Source organism: Schistocerca gregaria, unplaced genomic scaffold (genome assembly GCF_023897955.1).
Source record: "Schistocerca gregaria isolate iqSchGreg1 unplaced genomic scaffold, iqSchGreg1.2 ptg000251l, whole genome shotgun sequence".
Classification (NCBI taxonomy): domain Eukaryota; kingdom Metazoa; phylum Arthropoda; class Insecta; order Orthoptera; family Acrididae; genus Schistocerca; species Schistocerca gregaria.
Window position 1 is genome coordinate 4123251 of NW_026061759.1, and position 12628 is coordinate 4135878.

The following is a 12628-nucleotide window of genomic DNA, read 5'->3' on the forward strand; positions in this document are numbered from 1 at the left end:
GAGTCAACAGGTGGGGACGTTTCCAAAACAACAACCATCTGCACGAACAGTTTGACGACGTTTGCAGCAGCATGGACTATGAGCTCTGTTACTCTTGACGCTGCATCACAGACAAGAGCGCCTGCGATGGTGTACTCAACGACGAACCTGGGTGCACGAATGGCAAAACGCTATTTTTTCGGATGAATGCAGGTTCTGTTTACAACATCACGAAAGTGTGTATTCGTCATCGCCATACTGCTGTATCACCCCGCGTGACGGTATGGGGAGCCATTGGTTACACGTCTCGGTCACCTCTTGTCCGCATTGGCGGCACTTTGAACAGTGGACGTTACATTGCAGATGTGCTACGACCCGTGGCTCTACCCTTCATTTCAGCAGGATAATGCAAGACCACATGTTACTGGCCTTTCTGGATACAGAAAATTTTCGACTGATGCCCTGGCCAGCACATTCTCCAGATCTCTCACCAACTGAAAAGGCCTGGTCAATGGTAGCCGAGCAACGGGCTCGTCACAATACTCCAGTCACTACTTTTGATGAGCTGTGGTATCGTGTTGAAGCTGCATGGGCAGCTGTACCTGTACACGCCATCCAAGCTCTGTTTGACTCAATGCCCAGGCGTATCAAGGCCGTTATTACGGTCAGGGGTGGTTGTTCTGGGTACTGATTTCTCTGGATCTATGGACCCAAATTGCGTGAAAATGTAACGACATGTCAGTTCTAGTATAATATATTTGTCCAATGAATACCCGTTTATCATCTGTAGCTATTTTAATGGCCAGTAGTGTATAAGAACAGTAATAGGACGGACCTGCAAAATTACAGTCCAATATCGTTAACATCCATTTGCTGCAGAATTCTTGAACATACAGCGACGGAAAAAATCGCAACACCACAAGCAGTTGTGAGAGATAAACGAAAGTTGGTAGGCGTGTTTCTACAATTGAAAAATAGTGTCGATTTAAATTTCGCGCCAGTCGCATAAGAATGGTGTTAGTAGGGGCACTGTGAGGGTGCAGATCAGGTCTGCTGTAAATACACGCCGTGGCGGTTGTGAGCGTTAGTTACCTTCTAGATTGGACGTGGTGGTTTGATCTTAGCCAAGAATGCCTTTGAGGAGACAGAGACACCATTACGATCATCTTAATGAGTTTGAACGAGGTCGTGTAATAGGGCCACGAGAAGCTGGATGTTCCTCCAGCGATTTCGCAGGAGACTTGGCAGAAATGTAGCACTGTATACTGGCAGCGGTGACCGCGAGAATGTACGGTCGCAAAAAGCTCGAGCTCCAACCGGTCACGTGGCGCTACCAAGAGGGAAGGCAGTCGTGTCTGGCGTACGTCTCTGGCACATCACATTTCTTCTGCAGTAGCAATTCGAACAGCAGTCGACGACATAACGAAATAAAAATCGATTACTTCAGGGACAGCCCCGAGCCAAGGCGCCCAGTAGCATGCATTTCACTGACCCCCAAACCACCGGCATTTGCGACACAAAACTGACATCGCAAACCATTACAACACAATGCGTGCCCGTTTCAATGCTTGCATTCAACATTCTGATCGTTACATCTGTTATTAACTTACCAGCATGTCACTTTTGCAACGGCTTATTTCGCGCTTACGTTGCCCTGTGATGCTGCAATGTTAATTACTTAAATATCCTACATAGACAGACGTATTCCCGAAATTTCATTACTCTACATGACTTTTTGTTCGTTTGTTGCTATGATTTTTTTTTTATCGCCAGTTCATTTGTCCAGTCGCGGAAGGCGTCAGGCTCTGATGCCACCCTGCAACACACCTCTGCCAGGCAGGCTGCATAGAGCATAACCCCTGTAAATCAGTAACTGCACAGTCCAGCGAGCTAAGAAAGTTGCAGCTCGGTCCGCAGAGGTCCTTCGTGTACACGAGACACTAGAACAGGTGGTGCACGCATCCGCGACAGGGTCACTGCTGCTATGGACCTTCTGCTGCATCCACCGTGTCACGTGCGGCCACTCGAATGTGAGTGTGAGTGTGCCTCCCGGGCAGTCCCGTCGTAGCCGACAATTGGTGCCCACCGCTACGAACCCAGTATCGCCTCCGACTGCACGCCGCCTTCGCTTCCTGTCCACAGTGTTAACTATACAGACGGCGCTTCTATGAAATCGGCAAAAAATCTCATACACCATTTAAAGAGTATTATGTCTTTGAAGAAAACTACACTGTCAAAAATTCCCTTTAACTAACAGCTAAAATTAAAAACTTTTCCATTCCTGATGATGGTAATTTCATATCCCTTAACGTAGTTAATTTACTTGCTAACATTCACATTTTTGAGACTATTAAAATTACTGATGAGAATCTTCTCCAACACAAAAACCTAATGTACAAGAAATTAAATCCTACAACTATTTCCAGTTTAACGCTGAAATATATTTTACGACCGTAAGCCTCTGCCGTGCCCATTTGTATAACAAGTACGCTTGCCAACAATATTGTTAAACATCACAAAAGGCAGTACTTTAAGAAATTGGTGTCACCTGAGCAATTTTTCAGTCTTTAGGTACGGATCTTTCTGTGAGTGGTTGTATATAATTACTAAACATGGAGCTATTGTATCAGCACACTCAGAGGAACTTGACTGGTATACAATCTGGAACGGAAACCTTGCCTTTAATAAGTGATTTAAGGTGCTTTGCTACACCGAGGATATATGCTTCTCATTTTGGCACTTTCTGTTGACTGGGCTTCGGGAATGCTTACTTCGTATTCTTTGCTGAAGGAGTTTCGGAAAACCACGTTTCTTAACTCTACTTTAGTGACACTGTCATCAGTGACTCCACCGTTACTTTCGCGCAGTGAAGGTACTGATTGCGTCTTGACACTGGTGTACTCTATGCATGAACAGAATCTCTGGGTTTTTCGCCAGATTTCGAAACAGAGTTTTGTTGCGGAAATTATCAAGAGCATCTCGCACTGTAGTAACCGCTATATTTAGAACTTCTGCAAAACATTGCCAGTCTTGCGGATTTTGGATTCTTTTAGATTTGGCATGCTTTTTCGTTACTTCTGCAACAGCGATTTCACCCGTTTTGTCCATGGGGGATCAGTACCATCACTTATTAATTGATGTGGTATATATATCTCTCAATTGCAATCGATACTATTTCTCTGAAATCATTCCACATCTTTTCTACGCTTACATGATCAGATCGGAAGGAGTGGAGGCTGTTTCCTTAAAAATCGTTAAGAGCATTGTCAGCTTTTTTTAAACAGATGTACTTTAAGTTTCTTTTTGATGGTTGTAGGTGTTACAGTATTCAGTGTACAGGCAACTGACTTGTGGTCGCTAATCCCTGTATTCGTCATGATACTACCTATTCATCCAGGAATATTTGCTGCTATGAGGTCAAGTACGCTTTCGTAACCATTTATGCTTCGAGTGGGCTCACGAACTAATAGTTCAAAATACTTTTTTTAGAAAGCATTCAGTACTATTTCAGGTGACGTTTTAAGCCTGCCGCCGGCTTTAAACGTGTAAATTTTCCAGCATATCGAGGATAGATCGAAATCAACACCGACTATAATTGTGTGAGTGGGGTACCGATTTGAAATGAGACTCACGTTTTCTTTGAACTGTTCAGCAACTATATCCTCTCACTCGGGGGTCGGTAAAACGATCCAGTTTAGTCCGATTGACAAGTACAGCCTCTACCCAACTATTTCGCAGGAACTATCTACTTCAGTTTCACTACAAGGTAAACTACTTCTGACAGCAATAAATACTCCAGCACCAACTATGTTTAATCTATCCCTTCTGAACGTTGTTAGGTCGTTTGAAAAAATTCCGGCTTAACATATTTCCGGCTTTAGCCAGGTTTCCGTACCTATAACTGTTTGAGCTTTAGTGCTTTCTATTAGGGCCTGGAGCTCAGGTTCTTTCCCAACACAGCTACGATAATTTACAACACCAATCGTTTCTACAACCACCTTACTGTGTGTTACCTGCCCCCTTTTAGACAGACGCCATTTCTATGTTTTCCTGAGACCCTCTAACCTAAAAATGCACCCCAGCCGCCCCCACTACCCGTGTAGTGGACTCCTGACCTATTAAGCGGAATCCAGAAACCCACTACCCTATGGCACAAGTCAAGGACTCTGAGGCCTACACAGTAAGATAACCACCCGAGCCTATGGTTCATACCTTTCATTTGGCTCTGCACCGAAGGACCACAGTCAGTTCTGTCGATGATGGTGCAGATTGTGAGCTCCGCCTTAAACTCGCTTAACCATATCCGCTAAACAAAACCAATCCAAAGCGACACACGCCATTGGCACCGACTGGGGCCACCACATGCTGTTGGCTGCGCCCTGTACTCTTCATGGCATCCGGAACACTCTTTACAAATCAGGAATGACTCCCCCACCTTGTGCACACTGCCGTCCTTCCCCTCCTTGGCAGCCATGTTATTAAGGGGGCCCAATTACTCGCCTATTATTGGAGTTCCGAACTACCAGCAAACTCACCTTCTGTGAACGCCCAGAAATTGCGTTCCAAGAAGCTTCCTCTGGAGGCCCTACGATCGGCCCCTCGCAAAGTCGTTCGCTGCCTGTCAGGCTTTGGAATGATCTCTCAGTCGACCACAGGTGAGGGATCAACCTCAGCGCTGTAGACCAACATAAATTTAGGCTAATGGCACCAGTGCTGCTCAGAAATCTGCAGTCTGAGAAGACAATTCACAAATGCAAGGGGAAAAGGCACAACAATGCTGTAAGTGAATATCAGAGACTTATCTATTATAAAGAACGTTCCTAGATGTAGAAAGCGACCGAAATTGGTAATTCTACTTACGATGTTTTAAAAGAATTAACTGATATGGTAAAATAAACCAAGTCTGCTTTTCTTCATGGTTACGTGACGTTACGTATATATCTCTTTTGTATTTTTATTCATCCATGCCTTTCGTTTAAGCACTCACTCAAGCTAAACAGGTCTCTGCTGCCAAGTCATTATCACTTGTCATCGATGAAGGGTGAAAAACAAAGGAAAGGGTATTCACTTTCTTTTTCCTGATGGCGGATTTAAGGAGTGGGGATGCATAGCAAAAGCGCATTCTTACGCAACTTTGGTAAAAATAAACGTACGTTTATACCGTAACAGCGTTGCGTACGTGGATTACGACTCTAGAATCATATTGATATACTAAGAAGGACAACCAAATCAGCATCCGCTGAAAAGTGGATAGTAGCACGAGGAGATTTATTTTTACTTTCCAGACATTAATGCAGACTCTAGAAAATTCGAAGCCCAAGGGCCAGTTACAATCGAGTCTGCACAATTCGAAGGATGTAAGAAAAAGTTAGAACAATTAATTCTATTTAACTCTCCTTTATTCCAGATGGAATCAGGAAAAATCTAAATAAAATTTCGACTTTTTTTCTATTGTATTCCCAGTTTTCTTACATGTTATGTCCTTTTGTATTTGAAACGGAAGGCACGCACAAATCTTCAAAAATACATAAATTCAGCTTCATTCATTTTTTCAATACTGAACAAACTGTTACGAATGGATGCATTTTGTGAACTAAATTTCTTATAAACCACCTTATGTCTTTGGATTTAGCGTGTCACTTCTTATTTGTATCTGTGACTTCGGTTCCCAGACTAACCGTTAATGATTTAGCGTTCCGTTAAGCTATAACCTCCGACAAATACCCTTGCTACCCTGCACTGAGTAAGCCAATTCCATAAGCTTTCAGCAAGAGGCGGGAACTCGCCTCGCCGGTCTGCTTGCTCCCGCCTTTTAACAATTATCAGCAACATTATCTTTCTGCTCGATGATCGTTTGCAGCATGGATAGTGGAATCCCGAAACAATTCGTCACCTACTACTTCTCGAAGCATTCCACAGCGTCGAAACTCGTTTCTGCTTTACGAAAGTCGAAAACTTCCTGGAAGGTATTCTGACGTGAAAACGTCTAGTTTCTCCTTGGTCGGAGTTTCTTATATGACAAAATGGCGTCAGATTTGAATCACTATTAATTACGAGACCGACAGTGCGCAAACAAAGGTTAAGTCCACGTGGTTGTCGCTTATTGCCTGTGTTGGCATATGCGGGTCATTGTTAGGAATCATCTTTGTGTAAAGTTGTAAACTGGTGTAGCTGTAAGCTAGGATTCTCATTCGTGAGTCATTGCGATGAACAGCTTAGGGAGCGCCGCTAGGAGTAACAGAAAATAAAAATATTCGCCGGAATATAAACGAAAATCTATATTGAGTTTAAACCTACGACACAAAGGGAGAGTTCGTCTCAGGACTTGTAAATATGCTCTAAATTACAGAAAACGCGAGAAAAGCCTAAAAAGGGCAGCGCTGAGAGAAGGCGACAGCTCCCTCAGAGTCGGAAAAAAAGGAAGAAATTGCGCAACGCGATAACGTACTCAAAGGCTATATCGTACCCCAGCAACTGAAAAGTCCAAAATTGTGAGTGTGACCACTGTAATAAAGATATTGATAACTTAATTTCATATTAATATGAAACACATGTTACGATTTTATCCCGACGTTTTCACGAAAAATCTACGGCGCAGACCTGAACTGCACACACAGAAATTTATTTGCAACGGATTAATAATATGCTGTGGTATTTCGTGCACTGTTAAAACAACTGATGAAACAGACAGAATTATCTGGTGTAAGCTAGGCGTTGACTTTTAATTATAGAATGTCTGCGGGTCGTTTTGATATGACAGTCGCCTCGATTAGTGAAGAAGTTGCTTCGGTTTTCTCGAGGCATTTGGGAACAGGTTGAAACAAACGATTAACAACCGTCGACTGCATACAGTCGCAAAGGCTGATTTCAAATGTCTTTGGTAACTGTAAAGCTACTTCACCTGGGTAGGGGGGACAGCTACTAGTCGGAGGTAAACACTTCCCCCTCACAGCGTTCTAATGTTGCCGGCTACACTATGCCACTCAGCGTCCGATGTAAACACAGCCGACAACAGGAAGTGTGACAGGACTACCAGACAACAGGAAGTGCTCTAAGACCACTAGCTGGACTATGGAGCAGGAAACGGCCGGGGTCCCCGGTGGTCTAGTGGTAAGGGGGTCTGGAACGTTCCAGCGCCTCGGCTGGGGCTATTCGCCCCAGCCGGGCCGGGGTTCAATCCCCGGCCGGCGCTGGAATTTTCAGATTTCCGAACACTAGCCTCCACCTCTGCCCTGGCATGTGGCGCATGCCGGGCACCCCCGTGGGGTCCGTGCTTCGGATCCCACGTGGAGATCACTCCCACAATATAAAATATACCTCATTATGCTGCTGCAATCACTTATTTTAAATTTTAATACGCACACTTTCTTCACCAGACCGCATCTGCATATATTTTCCAGGTACTTTCTACATATTATATCTCACTGTCAAAAGAAACAGCATAGTATCATGAACATTTGTAGGATTACAACAATGAAATAATATCCTTACTAAAAAAAACTAATACGTTTTATTTTCGTTTTTGTTCTAAATGCTGCTAAGATAACTACAAGAAATTGGAAGCTGTTTTGGTATTTAATAATCAGTAATTAGAAAAATAAATTTGGCTATAATACTGATACATATATTAGATATTTACTTAGTACATTCTCAGTGCAGGAACAGGATAAATTCTTTCAATGTCAAAAGAAATGCAAAATATTATATCAATTTTTTTTAATTATTCAAGAGTCAAAATGAGATTATGATATGACACAGGTCACTAATGAGGTACTCTCTTTCTTTGTATGAAAGAGGATAATTATCCTGGTTTTATGTGAGCTGAATGTTAAATTAAACAGATAACATTTAACATTTAAAAAACGAATTTCTTGACGATTTTTCTGACAGGTCTACATGTTTCATATTATATTTCTGACGGTAGTTAGCTGACATCCTCTCAGGCTCAGCTTTATATGAAAGTATCTTGCAGGTCAGAAAATAAATTTTATTACTACCTCTACAGATTCAGTTGGTCTATTGTTGTTGTACTATTGTTGCATTGCGAGAGAGAGACTGCTACTATAGCTGTTTTCTTTTTCTATTAAATTCCGTGCCATATCTCCATTCTAACTGCTAAAAGGCGTGGATAAAACTTTTAGCAATACTATTTCCTTTTCACCACATCGCTGCTAGGTGTCGCTACTGGTCCCTCACACAGTCAGTTGTCTGTAGCGCAGGGCTTGGCTACCAGTGGGCTCTAGCGGACCTGGCGACGACTCACTCTGCCGGGATTTGCTGCTTCATTCCTGAACGAGTACGCCGGCTGAAATACCCGCTAAATCCTCACACTAAACGAGAAGCGTAATAGCACCAATACCAAATAAGGCAACTCGTGGTCAGTGCGAATATTTTCAAACCACCACTATGATAACTCCTAGCTGAAAATACTAATACAAACTATTTGCAGAGGAATGGAGCACCTTACAGAAGCTGATTTAGAGGAAAATCAATTTGGAGGGAACAGCACCTATATTTATAACATCTTTCGATACAGAAAAAACTTTTGACGATGTTGACCAGAATATACAGTTTGAATTTAAGATGCAACCAGGAATAAAATATAGCGAGCGAAGCATTACTTAGAACTCCACCAGAAACGAGACAGCAGCTGTACGAGTTGAAGGACATGAAAGAAAGGAAATACGTGACAAGTGAGTGAGACAGGATTCCAGTCCATTCCCTGATGTTATTCATTCTTTATACAGGGTGTTTCACAAATCATGCTTAACACTACTCAGGGCTGTTCAGGGGACGTAACTGATGAAGTTTTACATAGGAATCTACTTCTGAAAACGTCATCCAGCGACGCTACAGAGCGTCAAAGTTATAGATACCGGTGCCTACAAAAATAGAGGGATCCCACGAAGATGTTACAACCTTTCTAAGATGATGCAGATGGAAAAATGCATAAATTTGAGATTATGTCCTTGTACCGGAAAATTATAACAGAGAACCTTTCTGTTACCTCAGTATGTACCGTTATCGTTGTTGCTAAGATGTAGGACAGGAAACTTTCAGGTGTGGTGGTACGGAACGAGAGAAGAAAACAATGTGCAGTACACATAGGCTGTTAAATGCATACATCAGGAACCATGAGCACTTGTTCATCTTCGCTAGCGTTCTTTGTAGGAACTATATCGCTTCTGTCCGATATTTTGAGAATGATACAATTATTTTTTCCTAAAACCTAGCAGCTGAATAGTGCTTGAAACGATATAAATGGTACTTATGATTTATGGTATGGAGACAGAAACGGTAGTTCACTTTAATGATAACAATATACAGCAAAATTCAGTAATGTTTCTGCAAAATGCCATAACACCCAAATCCTGAAATATAATCGGATATTTCGAATGTGGTACGACACCAGCTGTACGGTTTACTGGACAGATACAGAGTTTTCCGAAATTCTAGCACTTTTAGAGAGAACTAAGCGACCACATTTTTAATTTGAACCCCCGTACGGAAACGTATACTTTCCGTGCTACAGCCGTTTGAATACATGTTTGCTAGGTGGGTATGCAACAGGGTAGCCATCGTGGGATGGCGGAAGGGGTGGGGGAAGATGCTTACTTCGGATGTCATTCACCGTCAGCCCTGCCACTCTGACAAGGTTCGTGCGTCACTCAAGTGTCTCTCAGTATTAGAGAAATATTGCGGAGTGCACTTTTGCCGAATACACCGATATGATCCTACTGTATGGCGAAGTTCGTCGCCTTTATCAAGCTCGTTCTCAGCAGCGTCCAACTTCACGGCATACGCTTTTCGCCACAACTGCGCAACGACTTTGAGATAATGGTGCGTTCACCGTCAGCAGGGGTGACTGCAGTGCTACAAAGAGACGCAGCTCACCTAAGTTTCAAAAGGCCGTATTGTAAAGAAGAGTGTTTCTGAAAACTTATCAAGTTTCCTTTCAGTGAGTGGAATTGTGGAACTATCGATGTACTGGGTCACAGCTAATGACTTACTTGTACAAGTGGTCGCGTTACTAACATGTTTTCCGACGGCTGTAGCGAGGAAACGGTGAGTTACAGGAGATGGGTTCCAATTCAGAATACGAGTATTGTGTACTCATTCCCCATCTACACTTATCAAGTTTCCTTTCAGTGAGTGGAATTGTGGAACTATCGATGTACTGGGTCACAGCTAATGACTTACTTGTACAAGTGGTCGCGTTACTAACATGTTTTCCGACGGCTGTAGCGAGGAAACGGTGCGTTACAGGAGATGGGTTCCAATTCAGAATACGAGTATTGTGTACTCATTCCCCATCTACACTAAGAGTTTGTAACGGAAATTTCGGAACATCGTGCATGTTTCCGGTATATTGTACAGTTGTTGTTCCACCATAATAGAAATTTCGAATACATTTCATAATTTCTGAGAGCTCACAAGGCGCGACTACCGTGTCCGCAGTATAAAACCCAGGGGGCCTCTTGCGTACGGGGGCTCTGACGCCCACGAGAACAACTGTAGGTAGAGAGCGCAACACAGCTTCTTTGATGGACATTTCACTCTAATGCTGCCAGATGTCTCTATTTTTAGAGGTATCTTGAACAGTCTCGCACCAGCTTTAAGCTCAAAGCCGAATGTCCCAAATTCTGGCCACTGCTAACATTCTGAAATACACTATCCGATCAAAAGTATCCAGACATCTGGTAGTAGACTTCAATATGCGGTATGACCACCTTTTGCCATTACGAGGGGTTAACCTCTGCTGGGAACGCTTTCAGTGTAGACGATATTTTATGCATCACACATGTTGAGAGTTTCATCTGTGTGTACGTACGTGACAGTACACTGGCCAACAAGATCTCCACCTCTCTCCCCAATTTTGGAGCTATATGGGATTCTCCTTGCAACCAGGTCGAGATTTTGACGATGTAACAAATCAATTGAACTGAATATGGTACGACATCCGTCAGGAGGACATCCACCAACTTTATCAATGAAAATCAAGTCGAATAGCTGCTTCCTTAAGGGCCAGAGGTGGACCAACGCGTTATGACTTTCTCCTGAATGAGTCACCCAATTTAACAGCAATTGTTATCATTTGTTTGCCTTTACACGTACATCACATCTAACAATTTCCTTCACTCTGGGATAATTTATTGGTGGTACTGTTTAGAGTGTAAATATGCAGGGTGTATCAAAAAGGATCAACCGATTTTTTTTAAAAAAGTAACTATTATGTTATTCGACATATGTACGTGAATAGCGTACTGCTGGAAAGAGCAAACCCTACGGCTTTACATGGTTACCGCTTGGCAGCAGCACTGTCCGACCATTTCAGTCCTAGTAAAAATGGTGTCGCGGCGACAGGAAGCGTTTTGTGTTCTGCACTTTGCGCAGTGTGGGCAGTAATAAGTGTTCGACGTGACTTTCGTACAAGGTACGATGATGATCCTCCTACAGCACCGAGCATTAGATGATGGCATCAACGATTAAGAGAAAGAGAAGGTTTGCGGAAAGGCGAATCGCCGGGCCGTCCCCGAATGCCTGACACAGACGTCAAACGCATCCGCCACAGTTTCACGAGGGGTTCGCAGAAATCCGTTCGCCGTGCAGCTCGAGAGCTCAGCACGTCCCCGATGTCCGTCTGGCGTCTCTGCGTCGACGTTTATGCATCAAACAATATTAAATTCAGCTAATGCGAGCTGTTCGTGAGGGCGATAACATCGTGTGAAGTTCCATAATTTCACTCTTGTCAAGGTGGAGGATGGCCGTTTTCTCCCACAGTCAGTGTTTAGTGACGAGGCAACACTCCATTTACACAGAGAAGTGAACTGTCATAATGTGACAATATGAGGTACGGGACAACCACATGAAGGTGTACAACATAAAATAGACTCTCCTAAATTTAATGTATTTTGTACAGTTTAGAGGGAAAATGTGTATGATTCATTTTTCTTTGCCGGAAACACTGTTACAGTAAGCATATATCTCGATATGCCTGAAAACTTTCTCTTCCCACATGAACGACTTCATTTTCCAATGCGATGGGGCACCGCGACAGTGGCATCTGGAAGTGTGGGAATTTCTAAATCAAACGATTGCTGAACGATGGATCGTTCACACTGGACTAAATCACTCACCCCTAGACTACTAGACTCCAAGGTCACCGCACCCGACTATATGTGATTATATATGTATGGTTTTGTAAGAGACTCTTTATGTACCTACATTACCAACAGCAATAAATGAACTGAGACATCGCATAACAGCACCTGTGGAAACTGTAACTCCAGACATGCTTGCTGCAGTGTTGGTACAATTTGAACACCGCATTGACATGTTCCGTGCATCTCAACGATGCATATTGAACACCAATGAAAAGGATGAAAATAACTTTTTTAGTTTTCGTACATCAAAGGACAAAATTCATTGTATTCATTGTATATGTTTCTTAGTTCCAGAAATATAGACGGCCCAGGTCGGATGATTGTTTTTGATACACCACGTATAGATAATGCACTTCAAAACCTCACAATAATTAGGCCACTACCAAGATGGGAGACAACAAGTAGTCACACATGCGTCTTTGCATGTGTTGGATAAAAAGTGGTAGCACAATGCCATAACATGACGGATGTGAGTCATTCGGTAC